Below are 25,623 nucleotides of genomic sequence, written 5' to 3' on the forward strand. Positions count from 1 at the left end.
AAATACTAACTGGCTTCGACATCCAGGGTTGAGTTTGAGGGCTCTATGGCTTCACATACAGCACACTTACCACTCTCTCCCCCTTTCTCTTTGTCTCCTCTCTCCCCCTTTCTCTTTGCCTTCTCTCTCCCCCTTTCTCTTTGTCTCCTCTCTCCCCCTCCCTCTCTCCCCCTTTCTCTTTGCCTTCTCTCTCCCCCTTTCTCTTTGTCTTCTCTCTCCCCCTCCCTCTCTCCCCCTTTCTCTTTGTCTCCTCTCTCCCCTTCTCTCTCCCACTCCCTCTCTCCCCCTCTCTCTCCCACCCCCTCTCTCCCCCTTTCTCTTTGTCTCCTCTCTCCCCATCTCTCTTTGCCTCCCTCTCTCCCCCTCTCTCTTTGCCTTCTCTCTCCCCCTCTCTCTTTGCCTTCTCTCTCCCCCTCCCTCTTTGTCTCCTCTCTCCCCCTCCCTCTTTGTCTCCTCTCTCTCACCCTCCCTCTTTGTCTCCTCTCTCCCCCTCCCTCTTTGTCTCCTCTCCCCCTCCCTCTTTGTCTCCTCTCCCCCTCCCTCTTTGTCTCCTCTCCCCCTCCCTCTTTGTCTCCTCTCTCCCCCCTCCCTCTTTGTCTCCTCTCTCCCTCTTAGTCTCCTCTCTCCCCCTCCCTCTTTGTCTCCTCTCTCCCCCCTCCCTCTTTGTCTCCTCTCTCCCTCTTAGTCTCCTCTCTCCCCCTCCCTCTTAGTCTCCTCTCTCCCCCTCCCTCTTTGTCTCCTCTCTCCCCCTCCCTCTTTGCCTCCTCTCTCCCCCTCCCTCTTTGCCTCCTCTCCCTCCCTCCCTCTCTCCCCCTCCCTCTTTGCCTCCTCTCTCCCCTCCCTCTTTGTCTCCTCTCTCTCCCCTCCCTCTTTGTCTTCTCTCTCCCCCCCCCCTCTTTGTCTCCTCTCTCCCCCCTCCCTCTTTGTCTCCTCTCTCCCCTCCCTCTTTGTCTCCTCTCTCCCCCTCCCTCTTTGTCTCCTCTCTCCCCCTCCCTCTTTGCCTCTCTGAATATTTGTTTACATGGCATGATGTCTCAGGGGTCAGTCTGTGACCTCCTGTTTGCGACCCTTGACCTCTGAGACAGACTCTGTGACATCATCTCCTCTGTCTGTCACGCTGTGCCTCACAACACTTCCTGACAGCTGGCTATACTCTTCATATTTTTCACTCACTCACTCATAAGGGTGTGGTGTAGGACTAGAGATAAGGGTGTGGTGTAGGACTAGAGATAAGGGTGTGGTGTAGGACCAGAGATAAGGATGTGGTGTAGGACCAGAGATAAGGGTGTGGTGTAGGACCAGAGATAAGGATGTGGTGTAGGACCAGAGATAAGGGTGTGGTGTAGGACCAGAGATAAGGGTGTGGTGTAGGACCAGAGATAAGGATGTGGTGTAGGACCAGAGATAAGGGTGTGGTGTAGGACCAGAGATAAGGGTGTGGTGTGGGACCAGAGATAAGGATGTGGTGTAGGACCAGGTGTAGGACCAGAGATAAGGGTGTGGTGTAGGACTAGAGATAAGGGTGTGGTGTAGGACCAGAGATAAGGGTGTTGTGTAGGACCAGAGATAAGGGTGTGGTGTGGGACCAGAGATAAGGGTGTGGTGTGGGACCAGAGATAAGGGTGTGGTGTAGGACCAGAGATAAGGGTGTGGTGTAGGACCAGAGATAAGGGTGTGGTGTAGGACCAGAGATAAGGGTGTGGTGTAGGACCAGAGATAAGGGTGTTGTGTAGGACCAGAGATAAGGGTGTGGTGTAGGACCAGGTGTAGGACCAGAGATAAGGGTGTGGTGTAGGACTAGAGATAAGGGTGTGGTGTAGGACCAGAGATAAGGATGTGGTGTAGGACCAGAGATAAGGATGTGGTGTAGGACCAGAGATAAGGGTGTGGTGTAGGACCAGAGATAAGGGTGTGGTGTAGGACCAGAGATAAGGGTGTGGTGTAGGACCAGAGATAAGGGTGTTGTGTAGGACCAGAGATAAGGGTGTGGTGTAGGACCAGGTGTAGGACCAGAGATAAGGGTGTGGTGTAGGACTAGAGATAAGGGTGTGGTGTAGGACCAGAGATAAGGATGTGGTGTAGGACCAGAGATAATGATGTGGTGTAGGACCAGAGATAATGGTGTGGTGTAGGACCAGAGATAATGATGTTTTGTAGGACCAGGTGTAGGACCAGAGATAAGGGTGTGGTGTTGGACCAGAGATAAGGATGTGGTGTAGGACCAGGTGTAGGACGAGAGATAAGGGTGTGGTGTAGGACCAGAGATAAGGATGTGGTGTAGGCCCAGGTGTAGGACGAGAGATAAGGGTGTGGTGTAGGACCAGAGATAAGGATGTGGTGTAGGCCCAGGTGTAGGACGAGAGATAAGGGTGTGGTGTAGGACCAGAGATAAGGGTGTGGTGTAGGACCAGAGATACGGGTGTGGTGTAGGACCAGAGATACGGGTGTGGTGTAGGACTACAGAACACTCTCCTATTAGAACTACAGAACACTCTCCTATTAGAACTACAGAACACTCTCCTATTAGAACTACAGAACACTCTCCTATTAGAACTACAGAACACTCTCCTATTAGAACTACAGAACACTCTCCTATTAGAACTACAGAACACTCTCCTATTAGAACTACAGAACACTCTCCTATTAGAACTACAGAACACTCTCCTATTAGAACTACAGAACACTCTCCTATTAGAACTACAGAACACTCTCCTATTAGAAATACAGAACACTCTCCTATTAGAAATACAGAACACTCCTATTAGAACAACATCATTTTAGGAAAGGTTTTGCATTTTGAAACCCTAATATTCAGTGTGTAGTGTTGTACAGACTACTCTGAGTATACTAAACATTAGTAACACCTTCCTAATATTGAGTTGCACCTCCTCCCCTGTTGTCCTCAGAACAGCCTCAATTCGTCAGGTCATGGACTCTACAAGGTGTTGAAAGCGTTCCACAGGGATGCTGGCCCATGTTGACTCCAATGCTTCCCACAGTTATGTCAAGTTGGCTGGATGTCCTTTGGGTGGGGGACCATTCTTGATACACACGGGAAACTGTTGAGTGTGAAAAACCCAGCAGCGCTGCAGTTCTTGACACAAAGAGATGAAGAGCAGGTGTTGTTAAAGTTGTGTATTGATATCAGTGTTACTCCAGCAGGACTGCTTCACAGTGGAAGGGGAGGACCTGAAGCACGACTTTGAGAGACTGCAGCTGGCCATGGACATGGTGGGGTTCCTGCCTGCCACGCGCAAACAGTACGTATATTACACACTCACACACACGCCTGTCTGCCTCTGTCTTTCTCCCTCTATTCCTCCGTCTCTCTCTATCTCCCTCTATCCCTCCGTCTATCTCTATCTCCCTCTATCCCTCCGTCTCTCTCTATCTCCCTCTATCCCTCCGTCTCCCTCTATCCCTCCGTCTCCCTCTATCCCTCCGTCTCCCTCTATCCCTCCGTCTCTCTCTATCCCTCCGTCTCTCTCTATCCCTCCGTCTCTCTCTATCCCTCCGTCTCTCTCTATCCCTCCGTCTCTCTCTATCCCTCCGTCTCTCTCTATCCCTCCGTCTCCCTCTATCCCTCCGTCTCCCTCTATCCCTCCGTCTCCCTCTATCCCTCCGTCTCTCTCTATCCCTCCGTCTCTCTCTATCCCTCCGTCTCTCTCTCTATCCCTCCGTCTCTCTCTATATCCCTCCGTCTCTCTCTATCTCCCTCTATCCCTCCGTCTCCCTCTATCCCTCCGTCTCTCTCTATCCCTCCGTCTCTCTCTATCCCTCCGTCTCCCTCTATCCCTCCGTCTCTCTATCCCTCCGTCTCTCTCTATCCCTCCGTCTCTCTCTATCCCTCCGTCTCTCCCTATCTCCCTCTATCTCCGTCTCTCTCTATCCCTCCGTCTCTATCTCCCTCTATCCCTCCGTCTCTATCTCCCTCTATCCCTCCGTCTCTCTCTATCTCCCTCTATCTTCTCTCTGCTGTCTGACTCTCTCTCTCCTCTCTGTCTGGTAGGATCTTCTCTCTGCTGTCTGACTCTCTCTCTCCTCTCTGTCTGGTAGGATCTTCTCTCTGCTGTCTGACTCTCTCTCTCCTCTCTGTCTGGTAGGATCTTCTCTCTGCTGTCTGACTCTCTCTCTCTCCTCTCTGTCTGGTAGGATCTTCTCTCTGCTGTCTGACTCTCTCTCTCCTCTCTGTCTGGTAGGATCTTCTCTCTGCTGTCTGACTCTCTCTCTCCTCTCTGTCTGGTAGGATCTTCTCTCTACTGTCTGCTATCCTCTACCTGGGCAACATCCTCTACAAGAAGAAGACCTACAGAGATGACTCCATAGACATCTGTAACCCAGATGTGCTGCCTACCATCTCAGAGCTGCTCCAGGTGAACCTCCATGCCTATTGGTCATCCATCCATCCATCCATCCATCCATCCATCCATTCATTCATTTGGGAATGTATCAGTCCGTCCGTCCATCCGTCAACCATCCATCCGTTGATTAGTCCGTCCTGCCATTCATCCAATCATTCAGCATGGTTTCAGCTACGCTACGACCATTATTAGTTCGAGGACTGTTCTCAGGTCTGCAATGTTAGGAGCTTCACTAGAGGACTGTTCTCAGGTCTGCAATGTTAGGAGCTTTAGTAGAGGACTGTTCTTCAGGTTTGCAATATTAGGAGCTTCAGTAGAGGACTGTTCTTCAGGTCGGCAATGTTAGGAACTTCAGTAGAGGACTGTTCTCAGGTCTGCAATGTTAGGAGCTTCAGTAGAGGACTGTTTTCAGGTCTGCAATGTTAGGAACTTCAGTAGAGGACTGTTCTCAGGTCTGCAATGTTAGGAGCTTCAGTAGAGGACTGTTCTCAGGTCTGCAATGTTAGGAACTTCAGTAGAGGACTGTTCTCAGGTCTGCAATGTTAGGAGCTTCAGTAGAGGACTGTTCTCAGGTCTGCAATGTTAGGAACTTCAGTAGAGGACTGTTCTCAGGTCTGCAATGTTAGGAACTTCAGTAGAGGACTGTTCTCAGGTCTGCAATGTTAGGAGCTTCAGTAGAGGACTGTTCTCAGGTCTGCAATGTTAGGAGCTTCAGTAGAGGACTGTTCTCAGGCCTGCAATGTTAGGAGCTTCAGTAGAGGACTGTTCTCAGGTCTGCAATGTTAGGAGCTTCAGTAGAGGACTGTTCTCAGGTCTGCAATGTTAGGAGCTTCAGTAGAGGACTGTTCTCAGGTCTGCAATGTTAGGAGCTTCAGTAGAGGACTGTTCTCAGGTCTGCAATGTTAGGAGCTTCAGTAGAGGACTGTTCTCAGGTCTGCAATGTTAGGAACTTCAGTAGAGGACTGTTCTCAGGTCTGCAATGTTAGGAGCTTCAGTAGAGGACTGTTCTCAGGTCTGCAATGTTAGGAACTTCAGTAGAGGACTGTTCTCAGGTCTGCAATGTTAGGAACTTCAGTAGAGGACTGTTCTCAGGTCTGCAATGTTAGGAGCTTCAGTAGAGGACTGTTCTCAGGTCTGCAATGTTAGGAGCTTCAGTAGAGGACTGTTCTCAGGTCTGCAATGTTAGGAGCTTCAGTAGAGGCTTAGTTACGGCTGAAAGAGAAATTCCATATTTGTATAATTCCTGTGACTAAGTAGAGAGGGTGTTAATATATGTTTTTCAGAAGATATGTGTATTCAATTTCCTCAGCGCAGGTTTCCAGACAGACACAGAGACGTGAACACTGTACACACGGACATTCATTCTTGACATGTTGAACTATTTGGCAACGGTGAATGAAACACGATATATTCATTTGTATCATATAACGCATGAGCTGCAGTCGATGTGTTGAATTCTCAGTATTTTCATGGCTCTAATGAATGCGAACAGCTGAAAGATTAGTCCGAGTATGTGACTCATTGTAGTTACAACAGAACGTTGTTCGTCACTCACTGTACATCCTCCAGTTTGGAGACGAGGAAAACGTAGTCTGAAATGATTTGAGTTCACGTGCAGCGTAAAGTTTGATAGTTTATCATTTCGCGACGTATTTAGCTTCTTGATGATTTTCAACACTGAGATGTTTTTTGGAGACCGGGATGTTTTTTGGAGACCGGGATGTTTTTTGGAGACCGGGATGTTTTTTGGAGACTGGGATGTTTTTTGGAGACCGGGATGTTTTTTGGAGACCGGGATGTTTTTTGGAGACCGGGATGTTTTTGGAGACCGGGATGTTTTTTGGAGACCGGGATGTTTTTTGGAGACCGGGATGTTTTTTGGAGACTGGGATGTTTTTTGGAGACCGGGATGTTTTTTGGAGACCGGGATGTTTTTTGGAGACCGGGATGTTTTTTGGAGACTGGGATGTTTTTTTGAGACCGGGATGTTTTTGGAGACCGGGATGTTTTTTGGAGACCGGGATGTTTTTGGAGACCGGGATGTTTTTTGGAGACCGGGATGTTTTTGGAGACCGGGATGTTTTTTGGAGACTGGGATGTTTTTTGGAGACCGGGATGTTTTTTGGAGACCGGGATGTTTTTTGGAGACCGGGATGTTTTTTGGAGACTGGGATGATACAGAGACTAGAAACCATGACTGCCAGAATAGTGTTTAACACACAGCATGCAAGTAAACGTTTTTAATTGAACTATTATATGAATCTGACTACCCACAATAATCACATTATTGTGTGCATGCAACCGTACTCTGTAAATACATGGTGGCCGGGCCCACATGAGCCCTGTTAGCGCCAATACAACACACTGAGCCGGTCATATTGGACCAACACGATTAGACAAGGGGCTTGTTCCAATTCTGAGGAACTTAAAGTGGGAGACAGAACATCAAAAGAAAGCACAGATGACGTTGAAAGTGTGGCAGATGCTTGAAATGGACAGAACAAGAGCAAACTGGTTTCAGAACAGAAGAGGTCCGTAGAATAACTGTTTATACTTCTTCTCAGAACTTGTTCATGTGCTGAGAAGAGTGTCTTTATTTTTGGGTTCATCGCATTGTAAAGGAGACATGTTGTACCCTGTTCACATGACTGAACTGATCCAAGCCTTTCCACGTGAAGCTGTACTGTGGCCTGGTTATGCATCCACCATGCTGAAACCATGCTGGGACCATGCTGGAACCATGCTGGAACCATGCTGAAACCGTGCTGAAACCATGCTGAAACCATGCTGGAACCATGCTGAAACCGTGCTGAAACCATGCTGAAACCATGCTGGAACCGTGCTGAAACCATGCTGGAACCATGCTGAAACCATGCTGAAACCATGCTGGAACCATGCTGAAACCATGCTGGAACCATGCTGAAACCATGCTGGAACCATGCTGGAACCATGCTGGAACCGTGCTGAAACCATGCTGAAACCATGCTGGAACCATGCTGGAACCATGCTGGAACCGTGCTGGAACCGTGCTGAAACCATGCTGAAACCATGCTGGAACCATGCTGAAACCATGCTGAAACCATGCTGGAACCATGCTGAAACCATGCTGGAACCATGCTGGAACCGTGCTGAAACCATGCTGAAACCATGCTGGAACCATGCTGAAACCATGCTGGAACCATGCTGGAACCATGCTGGAACCATGCTGGAACCATGCTGGAACGGAGAATGTGACAGGAACATATCTGAGCCTGTACAGTACTGTTCAGATCAGCTCGATAGTGAGAGAAAACGCATTGGAATTTATTGTAGTTCCAGTACTCTGCCCCACGCTTCCATCGCAGTGCTAACAAACGCACACAAATACCTCATGGGATTGGGCTTGCATTAGACACGCCCACAGCTCCTACATCCTGTGCCCTGCTACACCTCCTAAACCACATCTCCTACATCCTGTGCCCTGCTACACCTCCTATACCACAGCTCCTACATCCTGTGCCCTGCTACACCTCCTAAACCACATCTCCTACATCCTGTGCCCTGCTACACCTCCTAAACCACAGCTCCTACATCCTGTGCCCTGCTACACCTCCTAAACCACAGCTCCTACATCCTGTGCCCTGCTACACCTCCTAAACCACAGCTCCTACATCCTGTGCCCTGCTACACCTCCTAAACCACAGCTCCTACATCCTGTGCCCTGCTACACCTCCTAAACCACAGCTCCTACATCCTGTGCCCTGCTACACCTCCTAAACCACATCTCCTACATCCTGTGCCCTGCTACACCTCCTAAACCACAGCTCCTACATCCTGTGCCCTGCTACACCTCCTAAACCACAGCTCCTACATCCTGTGCCCTGCTACACCTCCTACACCACAGCTCCTACATCCTGTGCCCTGCTACACCTCCTAAACCACATCTCCTACATCCTGTGCCCTGCTACACCTCCTACACCACAGCTCCTACATCCTGTGCCCTGCTACACCTCCTAAACCACAGCTCCTACATCATGTGCCCTGCTACACCTCCTACACCACAGCTCCTACATCCTGTGCCCTGCTACACCTCCTACACCACAGCTCCTACATCCTGTGCCCTGCTACACCTCCTAAACCACAGCTCCTACATCCTGTGCCCTGCTACACCTCCTAAACCACAGCTCCTACATCCTGTGCCCTGCTACACCTCCTACACCACAGCTCCTACATCCTGTGCCCTGCTCAGCTATGGAGTCTAAAAATACATTATAACTCTCTCAGCTATGGACTCTAACAATACATTATAACTCTCTCAGCTATGGACTCTAACAACACATTATAACTCTCTCAGCTATGGACTCTAACAACACATTATAACTCTCTCAGCTATGGACTCTAACAATACATTATAACTCTCTCAGCTATGGACTCTAACAACACATTATAACTCTCTCAGCTATGGACTCTAACAATACATTATAACTCTCTCAGCTATGGACTCTAACAATACATTATAACTCTCTCAGCTATGGACTCTAACAATACATTATAACTCTCTCAGCTATGGACTCTAACAATACATTATAACTCTCTCAGCTATGGACTCTAACAATACATTATAACTCTCTCAGCTATGGACTCTAACAACACATCACTTTTTCCACTGTGGTTTCTCAGCGATGGCCTCTAAGTACTAATACTGGCAGCCAACTGAGAATTTCTCTCACCATCATGTAGTATGTCATTGTCACAGGCGATTATATAATGGTGCTGTGCTTTAAAGACGGAAGGAGAGCTCCATCAATTGTCATTAGCTGTTATAGGAGGGTAGCTTTCAACCGCTACTTATGTACACTGACATTAAAACCTACATAACACTGTCATAACCATGACACAACCGCTACTTATGCACACTGACGTTAAAACCTACATAGCACTGTCATAACCATGACACAACCGCTACTTAAGCACACTGACATTAAAACCTACATAACACTGTCATAACCGCTAGCTCAGGTCAGTTTACTGTAAATATGCTGACCAAAGCCTAGTCGACGTCGGCGTCGTGCTGTTCTCATTTACCTCCGGAGTGAAGGATTGTCTACCCCCCCTGGACACAAACCACCAGCATTAGCAAGCTATCCTTTAGAGTCGCTGACAAAACCAGGGACGGAACTTTCACTGGGGACTGGGGGGGACATTCTGCCCCCCCCCACCACAGTTTTATCATTGGAATGTGATACAAAATGAGGCATGTGTGGGCTTTAGGACCATGCGGATGCCTCAGAGCGGTCGGGTAGGCTGTTTGGACCGTTTATCTGACTGGATAAAAATATATATATATATGGGAGGGAGGGGGAATAACAAGTGGGAGGGGGAATAACATATATGTATATGTATATGTTATTCCCCCTCCCACTTCTAAAAGTGCCCTTGGACAAAACAGTGACCAAAGTGTGTCGGAAAGCTTGACAACTATGCCACAGGGTATTATGGAGAAAGGGGAACTGTTTTTTTTAAGGGAGTCGTTTTGTGCCGCCAGTGAGGAACATGTGACCGCGAGATGTGAGATAACACGTTCGCCACGTGTTCCGGGTCAGCGGGAACAGAAGCACCGTGTGTCACGTCCCTGACCTGTTTTCTCTTGTTTTTGTATGTGTTTAGTTGGTCAGGGCGTGAGTTGGGGTGGGCATTCTATGTTATGTGTTTCTATGTTTAGGTTCATTGTCATTTAGCCTGATATGGTTCTCAATCAGGGACATGTGTTTGACGTTTCCTCTGATTGAGAACCATATAAAGGTAGGCTGTTCACACTGTTTGTTTGTGGGTGGTTGTCTTCCGTGTCTGTATGTCTACCACACGGGACTGTTTCGTTTGTCGTTTCGTATATGTAGTCTGTTCCTGTTCGTGCGTTCTTCATAGTTTGTAAGTTCTCAAGTCAGGTCTGTCTACATCGTTTATTTGTTTTGTAGTTTGTTGTAGTGTTTCGTCTTTACTTTAATAAAATTCATTATGTCATATTACAACGCTGCGCTTTGGTCCAATCCCTACTCCTCCTCTTCGGACGAAGAGGAGGAGAACGACCGTTACAGAACCACCCACCTACCAAGGATCAAGCAGCGTGAGAGGAACCAGCAACAGCGGCCTAAAAACCAGGACTCGTGGACTTGGGAGGAAATATTGGACGGAAAGGGACCCTGGGCTCAACCAGGAGAATATCGCCGCCCCAAAGCTGAGCTGGAGGCAGCGAAAGCAGAGAGGCGGCGTTTTGAGGAGCTAGCTCGGAAGCAGGAGAAGGATCTGGGCTACACTACGTGGGAGGAGATCGACAGGTGGGCGATCGACCCAGGGCGAGTGCCGGAGCCCGCCTGGGATTCTCTGGCGCAGTGCAAGGAGGGATACCGGCGAATGGAGGCAGCACGAAGACGCGGTAGGAAACCCGAAAGTAAACCCCAAAAATTTCTTGGGGGGGGGGTAAAAGGGAGAGTGGCGAAGTCAGGTAGGAGACCTGCGCCTACTCCCTGTACTTACCGTGGAGAGCGAGAGTACGGGCAGACACCGTGTTACGCAGTAGAGCGCATGGTGTCTCCTGTACGTGTGCATAGCCCGGTGCGGTACATACCAGCTCCTCGTATCGGCCGGGCTAGATTGAGCATTGAGCCAAGTGCCATGAAGCCGGCTCTACATATCTGGCCACCAGTACGTCTCCTCGGGCCGGCTTACATGGCACCAGCCTTACGCATGGTGTCCCCGGTTCGCCTACATAGCCCGGTGCGGGTTATTCCACCTCCCCGCACTGGTCGGGCGACGGGGAGCATACAACCAGGTAAGGTTGGGCAGGCTCAGTGCTCAAGGGAGCCAGTACGCCTGCACGGTCCGGTATTTCCGGCGCCACCTCCCCGCTCCAGGCCAGTACCACCAGTGCCTACACCACGCACCAGGCTTCCAGTGCGTCTCCAGAGCCCTGTTCCTCCTCCACGAACTCTCCCTGTGGTGCGTGTCTCCAGCCCAGTGCCTCCAGTTCCGGCACCACGCATCAAGCCTCCTGTGCGTCTCCAGAGCCCTGTTCGCACTGTTCCTTCTCCCCGTACTCGCCCTGATGTGCGTGCCCTCAGCCCGGTACCACCAGTGCCGGTACCACGCACCAGGCCTATAGTACGCCTTGAGAGTCCAGTGTGCCCTGTTGTTGCTCCCCGCACTAGCCTGAAGGTGCGTGTCTTTAGCCCGGTACCTCCAGTTCCGGTACCACGCACCAGGCCTACAGTGCGTCTCACCCGGCCAGAGTCTGCCGTCTGCCCAGCGGCGCCTGAACTGCCCGTCTGCCCAACGGCGCCTGAAATGCCCGTCTGTCCAACAGCGCCTGAACTGCCCGTCTGCCCAACGGCGCCTGAACTGCCCGTCTGCCCAACGGCGCCTGAACTGCCCGTCTGCCCAACGCCGTCTGAACTGTCCGTCTGTACTGAGCCTTCAAAGCCGCCCGTCTGTACTGAGCCTTCAAAGCCGCCCGTCTGTACTGAGCCTGCAAAGCCGCCCGTCTGCCATGAGCCTTCAGAGCCGTCCGCCAGACAGGAGCCGCTAGAGCCTTCCGCCAGACAGGAGCCGCTAGAGCCTTCCGCCAGACAGGAGCCGCTAGAGCCTTCCGCCAGACAGGAGCCGCTAGAGCCTTCCGCCAGACAGGAGCAGCCAGAGCCGTCCGCCAGACAGGATCAGCCAGAGCCGTCCGCCAGACAGGATCAGCCAGAGCCGTCCGTCAGCCAGGATCAGCCAGAGCCGTCCGCCAGCCAGGATCAGCCAGAGCCGTCCGCCAGCCATGACCAGCCAGAGCCGTCCGCCAGCCAGGATCCGCCAGAGCCGTCCGCCAGCCAGGATCCGCCAGAGCCGTCCGCCAGCCAGGATCCGCCAGAGCCGTCCGCCAGCCAGGATCCGCCAGAGCCGTCCGCCAGCCAGGATCCGCCGGAGCCAGCCAGCCAGGATCCGCCGGAGCCAGCCAGCCAGGATCCGCCGGAGCCAGCAGCCAGGATCCGCCGGAGCCAGCCAGCCAGGATCCGCCGGAGCCAGCCAGCCAGGATCCGCCAGAGCCAGCCAGCCAGGATCCGCCAGAGCCAGCCAGCCAGGATTCGCCCCTCAGTCCGGTGCTGCCCCTTATCCCGGTGCTGCCCCTCATTCCGGTATTGCCCCTTAGTCCGGTGCTGCTCCTTAATCCAGTGGGGTTAATTTGGAGGGTGGTCATTGGGAGGAGGCTAAAAAAGCGGGGATTGATTATGGTGGGATGGGGACCACGCCCAGAGCCTGAGCCGCCACCGTGGACAGATGCCCACCCAGACCCCCCCCCTAGACTTTTGGTGGTGCGTCCGGAGTTCGCACCTTGAGGGGGGGGGGGTTATGTCACGTCCCTGACCTGTTTTCTCTTGTTTTTTTATGTGTTTAGTTGGTCAGGGCGTGAGTTGGGGTGGGCATTCTATGTTATGTGTTTCTATGTTTAGGTTCATTGTCATTTAGCCTGATATGGTTCTCAATCAGGGACAGGTGTTTGACGTTTCCTCTGATTGAGAACCATATTAAGGTAGGTTGTTCACACTGTTTGTTTGTGGGTGGTTGTCTTCCGTGTCTGTATGTCTACCACACGGGACTGTTTCATTTGTCGTTTCGTATATGTAGTCTGTTCCTGTTCGTGCGTTCTTCATAGTTTGTAAGTTCTCAAGTCAGGTCTGTCTACATCGTTTATTTGTTTTGTAGTTTGTTGTAGTGTTTTCGTGTTTCGTCTTTACTTTAATAAAATTCATTATGTCATATTACAACGCTGCGCTTTGGTCCAATCCCTACTCCTCCTCTTCGGACGAAGAGAACGACCGTTACACCGTGAAGGGAAATACCGGGGTTTCTCAATGCTCTGGTACCGTAGACACAGTGGCACGGTAGTCAAACAAGGTCATGGTTTTCTGCCTTAACGCTAGACTCTGCAGTTTAAACAGGTGTTGTTTTGCATGGCCCGGTGCCCCAGGTGGATGGACATTTCACTTAAGGACCAATGGAATGGTCTAAAAACGAGCAAACTCCTCCCACCCGAGCAGGGGCGTAGCCAGGTACTTTTTTGGGGGGGTTAGGCCTAGAAAAATTTGGATAGGCATTTTTTTCTACTTGTTTATTACATTTAGTTTGCGATGTGCACCGTATATTATTTCGTAATACAATCGTTTTATACTAGTGCATAGTACTCGGAGCAACCTCGTTAAATATACAAATAATTACCCATCCCAGCATATTAAAATAAGACTAACTTTTAGACCAGTTGCCAATTTGCCAACAACATAAAACTCATCTTCAGACGCACTTTAATGTTGATGGCCAAACAAGCCTATATTTGATGTTACCATTTATACCACGGCGGACAGTAGTACTATAAAAAGGTACCTTCCCTTTAGTAGACGTATCAATAAGTCGTGACCTACATCACAAGGCGCAGACGGCGAGGCTTTGAGTTGAATATGGTGATGATTTCATCATAATCCAATGTATCTCTCAGTTCACGCTCAAAAGACCGAGAACTGAAGTGGTTCAGCTGCTTGTCACTGATGTGCGAAGATGATTTTTTATCCTAGAAAAGTCTCTCCACACTGCATGATGTCATTGGAAGTGTGACAATGATCCTTAACAGAGTTTATATTAGGGAACATATCATCAGGGCAGCTGTCAAGGACACTCATTATGGAGGAAAAGTCACTCTTTCCCATGTTCATTATGCATCTCAACTGCTGATTTCCTGTTTTTTACCTTCTGATTCTGGGAATCCTCCAACCGGGGTTTCGGTAAAACCAGGGAATGTATTAATTGTGTAACCCTAACAGTATCATACCATGGGGGAACTGTCTGTGACCAATTCATTCATCTAAACTCAGCAAAAAAAGAAACGTCCCTTTTTCAGGACCCTGTCTTTCAAAGATAATTTGTAAAAATCCCAATAACTTCACAGATCTTCATTGTAAAGGGTTTAAACACTATTTCCCATGCTTGTTCAATGAACCATAAACAATTCATGAACATGCACCTGTGGAACGGTCGTTAAGAAACAAACACCTTACAGACAGTAGGCAATTAAGGTCACAGTTATGAAAACTTAGGACACTAAAGAGGCCTTTCTACTGACTCTGAAAAACAGCAAAAGAAAGATGGCCAGGGTCCCTACTCATCTGCGTGAACGTGCCTTGGGCATGCTGTAAGGAGACATGAGGACTTCAGATGTGGCCAGGGCAATAAATTGCCATGTCTGTACTATGAGACGCCTAAGACAGCGCTACAGGGAGACAGGACGGACAGCTGATTGTCCTCACAGTGGCAGACCACGTAACAACATCTGCACAGGATCCGAACATCACACCTGAGGGACAGGTAAAGGATGGCAACAACAACTGCCTGAGTTACACCAGGAACGCACAATCCTCCATCAGTGCTCAGACTGTCCGCAATAGGCTGAGAGAGGCTGGACTGATGGCTTGTAGGCCTGTTGTGAGGCAAGTCCTCACCAGACATCACCGGCAACGACGTCGCCTATGGGCACAAACCCACCGTCGCTGGACCAGACAGGACTGGCAAAAAGTGCTCTTCACTGACGAGTCGCGGTTTTGTCTCACCAGGGGTGATGGTTGGATTTGCGTTTTTCGTCGAAGGAATGAGCGTTACACCGAGGCCTGTACTCTGGAGCGGGATCAATTTGGAGGTGGAGGGTCTGTCATGGTCTGGGGCGGTGTGTCACAGCATCATCGGACTGAGCTTGTTGTCATTGCAGGCAATCTCAACGCTGTGCGTTACAGGGAAGACATCCTCCTCCCTCATGTAGGCTCATCCTGACATGACCCTCCAGCATGACAATGCCACCAGCCATACTGCTCGTTCTGTGCGTGATTTCCTGTAAGACAGGAATGTCAGTGTTCTGACATGGCCAGCAAATATTTACGCATGTTAAGTTTGCTGTAAATAAACGCTGTTGACAGTGAGAGGACGTTTCTTTTTTTGCTGAGTTAATGTGTTTACTACACTGTGGTGTCGTGTGAGCAGCACTTTCTTCAGGGAATGCTAGTTGGTTGTAGTGTCGACTGATGCATGAATGGTAATATGACTGGCTCGGACACCCTGTTTCCTGTTGGGGCAGAACAGGAAGAGAGAGTGGAGCAGTGTCAGATGGTAGAGATGGTAGACTGGATCCTCTGGCCGGACCTCAGGGTCCCAGGAGGGCTAGGCTTGGTTGAGCTAGTAGTATTGAGTGATGCAACTGTGACAGTAACACAGTTCCAGGATCAGTTTTGGCTCGGTCTGTGTCACAGCCATTGTTACAATGGGAATTAGAAAAGCTGACTCCAAACCAGTGCTCCAGTCACATCTCCCAATTACTTGATTGAGAAATGTATTAACATAACAGCACATAAGATTTTTAAGTCCTGTTACCATGCAGAACCGACCAATCGGTGAGCAGTAGAATTAGCTCGACACCCAGTTGGGGATTACCAGGAAGTATGAAATTAAATCAGATTAGTTCCCCCCTCAAATGCAGCTGTTTACAGTACAGACCATTATAAAGACCATTTTACAGACTATTTTACAGACCATTATAAAGACTATTTTACAGACCATTATAAAGACTATTTTACAGACCATTATAAAAACTATTTTACAGACCATTTTACAGACCATTTTACAGACCATTTTAAAGACCATTTTAAAGATCATTTTAAAGATCATTTTAAAGACCATTTTAAAGACCATTATAAATACTATTATAAAAACCATTACATAGACCATTACATAGACCATTATAAAGATCATTATAAAGGAGGTAACTGACAAAAATAGCTATTAGCCGCCCCACTCCCATAATCCCAGTGGATGGATGAGTGGTCAGATGTGTGTGCAGTGACATCTGCCTCTCTCAATGAGCTGTCTTGCTGGGGCTAAGGTGTGTGTGTGTGTGTGTGTGTGTGTGTGTGTGTGTGTGTGTGTGTGTGTGTGTGTGTGTGTGTGTGTGTGTGTGTGTGTGTGTGTGTGTGTGTGTGTGTGTGTGTGTGTGTGTGTGTGTGTGTGTGTGTTCTGCTCTGTACAATAAGCTAACCGTGTCAGTCAGAAGGGGGGGGGGGGCTGTTGTTATCTAGACTGACTGACTGGCCTGTGTCCTTGAACTTGTCTTTGAAGGTGAAGGAGGAGATGCTGTTCGAGTCTCTGACCACCAGGAAGACGGTGACGGTGGGAGAGAGGCTGATCGTTCCGTACAAACTGGCCGAGGTGAGCACGACATTTCCCGCTCTGCTTACGATAACAAACACTACCACAACTAAATATAATAACACAACAGTACCAGACCACACAGACGGCTTTGAACCCTATCTGACCCCAAAGTGACATCAACACGGCCTCGGAACTTAACAACTCTCCTACGGAATGGAGGGACATAGAGTTCTGTTTGTGAATTGCTGAGGACTCTCCTTTTTTGTATGTATTTGCTTTCCTGATGCCAAAACTCTTTTGTAGTCAACGGGGGGAAGGTGAACAGTCAAAGATTGTCTATTATATTGACAAGACTGTCAAGTGACCACTCCAACAATGGAAATGCATGTCCTCAAAGATGGAAGGCAGGCGGGAGGAGGCGAGATCAGGTGGGACCATTCTAGCCAATTATAGGGCAAGATACACGTGTGAACAACAGGCCATAGATATAGGTAGAGGACTCATCTTTGTGTTTGTACCATTATAGCATCTGTGACAGCATGGGCAGTGCCATTGAGGCTATCTCCATTTTAAAGTAGTCAGTTTTCTTCTTCATTGGCTAATTGCTCCCAACTCATTGGAATCCCCACCCAGTTGACTACTTTAAAATGGTGGAAGCACTCAATGGCAATGTCCATGCTAAAACAGGTTATAAAGCTAAAGCAGGTTATATCACAACAGACACAACTCCGAAATGAAGTAGTTTTATTTTTTCTCCCAAAGTTGACGAAATGCCACGTGCGTCCACTTATATCAGTGTATTTGTAACAACCTAACCGTTACGAAACTTCTATTCCATCAAATAAGCCTCATGTAGCAAATTAGCAATGACTTTTTATCGTTGACCAAATTTGACACTCATTGACCACCATACAAAAATTCCTCACTTTGTGGGCTTATTTTCGAGGACAGATTTTGGGCAGAGTAAAACCTCCCGTGTGGCTCAGTTGGTAGAGCATTACACTTGATCGCCAGGGTTGTGGGTTTGATTCCCAAGAGTGGACCTTCCTACTGTAAGTCGCTCTGGATAAGAGTGTCTGCTAAGTTACTAAAATGTAAAATCCCAAAAGGCCTCAAGAAAGCAAAACAGAGTGGCTTTGTTTGGTTGCAGAATGCATCAGCGGCCAGGGATTGTGAGGGGCAGTCTCAGGAGGATTTGTTCTGGCGCCGCTGCCTCAGGGTTGTGTTGTTGGTGGTCTCTTCCTCTGTGACTTCCTGTTTCCTGTGAGGTTTACTAATGTGGCATGTTTCAGTCTGTTTTCTTCTGTTTTGTGCATAATGAACACGGCCCAGGTCAATTTAACTAACATTAGCTATCACCGGTTTAATACAAGTTCCTGTTTTCGCTGTCTGTCTGTCTTTGACTGGAATATACAGTCAAATATAAAGTTTGGGCCAGAAACCAAATCCTGTCAGCTCCCCTGATATCTCAATTGACAACCACCAACATCCACTGAGGACACACAAAAGCCAGAGATTGTGCTTCTCATTGACTCAAATGGCAAATACAGTTGAAGTCGGAAGTTTACATACACTTATGTTAGAGTCATTAAAACTCGTTTTTCAACCACTCCACAAATTTCTTGTCAACAAACTATAGTTTTGGGAAGTCGGTTAGGACATCTACTTTGTGCATGACACAAGTAATATTTCCAACAATTGTTTACAGACAGATTATTTAACTTATAATTCACTGTATCACAATTCCAGTGGGTCAGAAGTTTACATACACTAAGTTGACTGTGCCTTTAAACAGCTTGGAAAATTCCATAATGATGTCATGGCTTTAGAAGCTTCTGATAGGCTAATTGACATAATTTGAGTCAATTGGAGGTGTACCTGTGGATGTATTTCAAGGCCTACCTTCAAACTCAGTGCCTCTTTGCTTGACATCATGGGAAAATCAAAAGAAATCAGCCAAGACCTCCACAAGTCTGGTTCATCCTTGGGAGCAGTTTCCAAACGCCTGAAGGTACCACGTTCATCTGTACAAACAATAGTACACAAGTATAAACACCATGGGACCATGCAGCCGTCATACCGCTCAGGAAGGAGACGCGTTCTGTCTCCTAGAGATGAACGTACTTTGGTGCGAAAAGTGCAAATCAATCCCAGAACAACAGCAAAGGACCTTGTGAAGATGCTGGAGGAAACAGGTACAAAAGTATCTATATCCACAGTAAAACGAGTCCTATGTCGACATAACCTGAAAGGCCGCTCAGCAAGGAAGAAGCCATTGCTCCAAATCCGCCATAAAAAAGCCAGACTACGGTTTGCAACTGCACATGGGGACAAAGATCGTACTTTTTGGAGAAATGTCCTCTGGCCTTATGAAACAAAAATAGAACTGTTTGGCATAATGACCATCGTTATGTTTGGAAGAAAATGGGGCAGACTTGCAAGCCGACGAACACCATCCCAACCGTGAAGCACGGGGGCATGTTGTGGGGGTGCTTTGCTGCAGGAGGGACTGGTGCGCATCACAAAATAGATGGCATCATGAGGCAGGAAAATTATGTGGATATATTGAAACAACATCTCAAGACATCAGTCAGGAAGTTAACCTCTCTAGGGGGTGTGGGACGCTACCGTCCCACCTGGCCAACATCCAGTGAAATTGCAGAGCGCCAAATTCAAAAACAGAAATACTCATTATAAAAATTCATAAAACATACAAGTGTTATACATCGATTTAAAGATTAACGTCTTGTTAATCAAACCACGATGTCAGATTTCAAAAAGGCTTTACGGCGAAAGCATACCATGCGATTATCTGAGAACAGCGCCCAGCAGACAAATCATTACAAACAGTTACCAGCCAAGTAGAGGAGTTATACATGTCAGAAATAGTGATAAAATTAAACACTTACCTTTGATGATCTTCATATGGTTGCACTCACAAGACTCCCATTTACTCAATACATGTTAGTTTTGTTCGATAGAGTCCCTCTTTATGTCCAAAACCCTCAGTTTTGTTTGCGCGTTTTGTTCAGTAATCCACAGGCTCAAAGGCAGTCACAACAGACAGACGAAAAATCAGAAAAGTATCAGTAAAGTTCGTAGAAACATGTCAAACGATGTTTATAATCAATCCTCAGGTTGTTTTTAGTCATAATAATCTATAACAGTTCAACCGGACAATAGCGTTGTCAATATAAAAGGAAAACAAGAAAGGCGTGCTCTCGGTCGCACGCATGAAAAACCTCGGACAGTGTCCACTCATTCAACGTGGTCTTACTCCCTCATTTTTCAGAAAACAAGCCTGAAATTATTTCTAAAGACTTTTGACATCTAGTGGAAGCCATAGGAAGTGCAATTCTAGTGGAAACCATAGGAAGTGCAATCCTAAATCAATGGATACTGTAATGGCATTCAATAGAAAACTACAAACATAAAAAAATCCCACTTCCTGGATTGATTTTTCTCAGGTTTTCGCCTGCCATATCAGTTCTGTTATACTCACAGACATTATTTTAACAGTTTTGGAAAATTTAGAGTGTTTTCTATCCAAATCTACCAATTACATGCATATCCTAGCTTCATATCCTAGCTTCTGGACAATGACAACAAAGTCAAGGTATTGGAGTGGCCATCACAAAGCCCTGACCTCAATCCTATAGAAACTTTGTGAGCAGAACTGAAAAAGCGTGTGCGAGCAAGGTGGCCTACAAACTTGACTCAGTTACACCAGCTCTGTCAGGAGGAATGGGCCAAAATTCACCCAACTTATTGTGGGAAGCTTGTAGAAGGCTACCCGAAATGTTTGACCCAAGTTAAACAATTTAATGGAAATGCTACCAAATACTAATTGAGTGTATGTAAACTTCTGACCCACTGGGAATGTGATGAAAGAAATAAAAGCTGTAATATCATTCATCTATTATTCTGACATTTCACATTCTTAAAATAAAGTGGGGATCCTAACTGACCTAAGACAGGGAATTTTTGCAAGGATTAGATTGTGAAAAAGAAATTGTGAAAAACTGAGTTTAAATGTGTTTGGCTAAGGTATATGTGAACTTCCGACTTCAACCGTATGCGTCAACAGCAACCTTGGGAAAATCCTCTGGATTATCATTATCAGCAGACTCGTATATATCCTCAACGAAAACAATGTACTGAGCAAATGTCAAATTGGCTTTTTTACCAAATTACTGTACGACCAGACCACGTATTCACCCTGCACACCCTAATTGACAAACAAAAAAACAAAGGCAAAGTCGTCTCATCCTTTGTTGATTTCGACTCAATTTGGCATGAATGCCTGCTATACAAATTGATGAAAAGTGGTGTTGGGGGAAAAATATACGATATTATAAAATCCATGTACACAAACAAAATTGGCAAAAAACACAAATTTCTTTCCACAAGGCCATGGGGTGAGACAGGGATGAAGCTTAAACCCCACCCTCTTCAACAAATATATCATGAATTGGCGAGGGCACTAGAACAGTCTGCAGCACCCGGCCTCACCGTACTAGAATCTGAAGTCAAATGTCTACTGTTTGCTGATGATCTGGTGCTTCTGTAACGGATGTGAAATGGCTAGCTAGTTAGCGGGTACGCGCTAGTAGCGTTTCAATCAGTTACGTCACTTGCTCTGAAACCTAAATGTAGGGTTTCCCCTTGCTCTGCAAGGGCCGCGGCTTTTGTGGAGCGATGGGTAACGACGCTTCGTGGGTGTCAGTTGTTGATGTGTGCAGAGGGTCCCTGGTTCGCGCCAGTGTCGGGGCGAGGGGACGTACTAAAGTTATACTGTTACATTGATGCTGTTGACCCGGATCACTGGTTGCTGCGGAAAAGGAGGAGGTTGAAAGGGGGGTGAGTGTAACGGATGTGAAATGGCTAGCTAGTTAGCGGGTACGCGCTAGTAGCGTTTCAATCAGTTACGTCACTTGCTCTGAAACCTAGATGTAGGGTTTCCCCTTGCTCTGCAAGGGCCGCGGCTTTTGTGGAGCGATGGGTAACGACGCTTTGTGGGCGACCGTTGTTGATGTGTGCAGAGGGTACCTGGTTCGCGCCCGAGGTCGGGGCGAGGGGACGGTTTAAAGTTATACTGTTACAATTCTGTCCCCAACCAAGGAGGGCATACAGCAGCACCTAGATCTTCTGCACATATACTGTCAGACCTGGGCCCTGACAGTACATCTCAGTAAGACAAAAACAATGGTGTTCCAAAAAAGGTCCAGTTGCCAGGGCCACGAATACAAATTCCATCTAGACACCGTTGCCTTAGAGCACACAAAAAACTATACATACCTCTGCCTAAACATCAGCGCCACAGGTAACTTCCACAAAGGCAAGAAGGGCCTTTTATGCCATCAAAAGGAACATAGAATTCGACATACCAAGAATTCACAAAATGGGACAAACAACAAATTGAGACTACATGCAGATTTCTGCAAAAATATATTTTGTGTACAACGTAAAACACCAAATAATGCATGCAGAGCAGAATTAGGCCGATACCCGCTAATTATCAATCAATCCAGAAAAGCGCTGTTAAATTCTACAACCACCTAAAAGGAAGTGATTCCCAAACCTTCATAAACAAAGCCATCACCTACAGAGAAATTAACCTGGAGGAGAGTCCCCTAAGCAAGCTGGTCCTGGGGCTCTGTTCACAAACACAAACAGACCCCACAGAGCCCCAGGACAGCAACATAATTAGACCCAACCAAATCATGAGAAAACAAAAGGATAATTACTTGACACATTGGAAAGAATTTACAAAAAAGCAAAGCAAACTAGAATACTATTTGGCCCTAAACAGAGAGAACACAGTGGCAGAATACCTGACCAAAAACAATGGCTGACCCAAAATTATGGAAAGCTTTGACTATGTACAGACTCAGTGAGCATAGCCTTGCTATTGAGAAAGGACGAAGGCAGACCTGGCTCTCAAGAGAAGACACGCTATGTGCACACTGCCCACAAAATAAAATGGAAACTGAGCTGCACTTCCTAACCTCCTGCCAAATGAATGACCATATTAGAGACACATATTTCCCCCAGATTACACAGATCCACAAAGAATTCGAAAACAAATCCTGTTTTGATAAACTCCCATAACAATTGGGTGAAATAGCACAGTGTGCAATCCCAGCAGCAATATTTATGTTTATTTATATTCCCTTTTGTACTTTAACTATTTGCACATCATTACAACACTGTATATAGACATAATATGACATTTGAAATGTCTTTAATCTTTGGGAACTTCTGTGATTGTGTCCACTGTTAAAACACATAAAGGGCTTTATTGGCATGGGGGGAACATATGTTTACATTGCCAAAGCAAGTGAAATAGATCATAAGTAAAAGTGAAATGAATAATACAAATTGAACAGTAAACATTACACTCACAGAAGTTTCAAAGGAATAGAGATATTTTAAATGTCATTATGGCTGTGTACAGTGTTGTAACGATGTGGAAATAGTTCATAGTTACTCTCTCTCTCTCTCTCTCTCTCTTTTTCTCCTTCGCCTGGAGCAGGCTTGTGGAATCTATGACTTTCTGCCATAACATTAAACCCTTTTATTGTACAAGGGCCCATGAAGAAAGGGCTTGGCAAGTGTAGCATCTTTTCTCCCAAAATCATTTTCCCTCCTGGACAAAAGTAGCTCCCTGGTAGCTGTCCCGTCACACTGGGGTTCAGATGGACCAGATTTGGGAGAGGTCCTGTTCCATTGTCTCCTTCTGGCCCGTAATACTTTATTTTCTTTTTTTAAGACTTGAGTGGTTAAATACCTGTCAGTTTCCTGCTGTCATTACCATTTTATTCTAATGGAAATTCTATATTACCAAGCATTAATTTAGTTATTTCATGAGAGAGGTCCTATAAAAGCTTACTATAAAAACCTACTGTAGCTAAGGCTTGCTGCATGCTAGCTAATGAGAGAGAACAACAGGGGCTATGGCTTGCTGCATGCTAGCTAATGAGAGAGAACAACAGTGGCTATGGCTTGCTGCATGCTAGCTAATGAGAGAGAACAACAGGGGCTATGGCTTGCTGCATGCTAGCTAATGAGAGAGGAAGACTAGCTATGGCTTGCTGCATGCTAGCTAATGAGAGAGAACAACAGGGGCTATGGCTTGCTGCATGCTAGCTAATGAGAGAGAACAACAGGGGCTATGGCTTGCTGCATGCTAGCTAATGAGAGAGGAAGACTAGCTATGGCTTGCTGCATGCTAGCTAATGAGAGAGAACAACAGGGGCTATGGCTTGCTGCATGCTAGCTAATGAGAGAGGAAGACTAGCTATGGCTTGCTGCATGCTAGCTAATGGGAGAGCAAGACTAGCTATGGCTTGCTGCATGCTAGCTAATGAGAGAGAACGACAGTGGCTATGGCTTGCTGCATGTTAGCTAATGAGAGAGAACAACAGGGGCTATGGCTTGCTGCATGCTAGCTAATGAGAGAGGAAGACTAGATATGGCTTGCTGCATGCTAGCTAATGAGAGAGGAAGACTAGCTATGGCTTGCTGCATGCTAGCTAATGAGAGAGCAAGACTAGCTATGGCTTGCTGCATGCTAGCTAATGGGAGAGGAAGACTAGCTATGGCTTGCTGCATGCTAGCTAATGAGAGACAAAGACTAGCTATGGCTTGCTGCATGCTAGCTAATGGGAGAGGAAGACTAGCTATTGCTTTCTTCATGCTAGCTAATGGGAGAGGAAGACTAGCTATTGCTTTCTTCATGCTAGCTAATGAGAGAGGAAGACTAGCTATTGCTTTCTTCATGCTAGCTAATGAGAGAGGAAGACTAGCTATTGCTTTCTTCATGCTAGCTAATGAGAGAGGAAGACTAGCTATTGCTTTCTTCATGCTAGCTAATGAGAGAGGAAGACTAGCTATTGCTTTCTTCATGCTAGCTAATGAGAGAGGAAGACTAGCTATTGCTTTCTTCATGCTAGCTAATGAGAGAGGAAGACTAGCTATTGCTTTCTTCATGCTAGCTAATGAGAGAGGAAGACTAGCTATTGCTTTCTTCATGCTAGCTAATGAGAGAGGAAGACTAGCTATTGCTTTCTTCATGCTAGCTAATGAGAGAGGAAGACTAGCTATTGCTTTCTTCATGCTAGCTAATGAGAGAGGAAGACTAGCTATTGCTTTCTTCATGCTAGCTAATGAGAGAGGAAGACTAGCTATTGCTTTCTTCATGCTAGCTAATGAGAGAGGAAGACTAGCTATTGCTTTCTTCATGCTAGCTAATGAGAGAGGAAGACTAGCTATTGCTTTCTTCATGCTAGCTAATGAGAGAGGACGACGGTGTTGTTTTAATTAACCCCAGCTCTGTTGTGTGCGTGCATGTGAGTGCGTGTGTGTGCGTCTATGTAGTGTGTGTAGATAAGCTACACTGACTCACTGTCGATTTGGCTCCAGATAATCAGATTCCACCACTTCCTGTTTCCTGTTTTAAAGTGAGACCGTTTGGAGGATAAGGAACTTCTTAAACCATGCATTCATGTGCTTTAGATTAAATGGTGCCACGCTATATCACAACTATGTTTATATCTTTGTAGCTAACACACACACACACACACACACACAATCAAACACACACTTTCCTATAAACTCGCATCAAAAACAGGCATCCAATTGGACACAAATGCCTCAAAAACACAGCCACCCCGTGTGGAGAAGAGGCTAGCGAGCCATGTGCAGTGCGGGCTCATGCAGGGTGTTGTCTTACACCTCCCGTGGCTCGCGGAGCGTGTTTGTAAGCCATTAGTCGAGAAAGACCACAGCTCTCTGTGTTTTGGTCTCCAGGCTTCTAATTACCAAACACCAACCAAGACCTCATTACAGGCTCTAAACTCTCTCTGATAACTTCCCTCTTATTATTTAGGGTGGCCCTCCGATAAAAACAACGGTTGTTTTTAGCTCATTTTGTCTCTCCATCCATTCCATATCTAACTCCACACTCCCATTGTGGTAAATCATTTAATTGTGTTTGACTTGTGATGTTTCGTGACAGTGGATGTTCGTTCAAACGTCATCGAAAATTTTTCTTTATCGTGTTTGA

This window comes from Salvelinus namaycush, chromosome 8, assembly GCF_016432855.1.
Source record: "Salvelinus namaycush isolate Seneca chromosome 8, SaNama_1.0, whole genome shotgun sequence".
Lineage (NCBI taxonomy): Eukaryota > Metazoa > Chordata > Actinopteri > Salmoniformes > Salmonidae > Salvelinus > Salvelinus namaycush.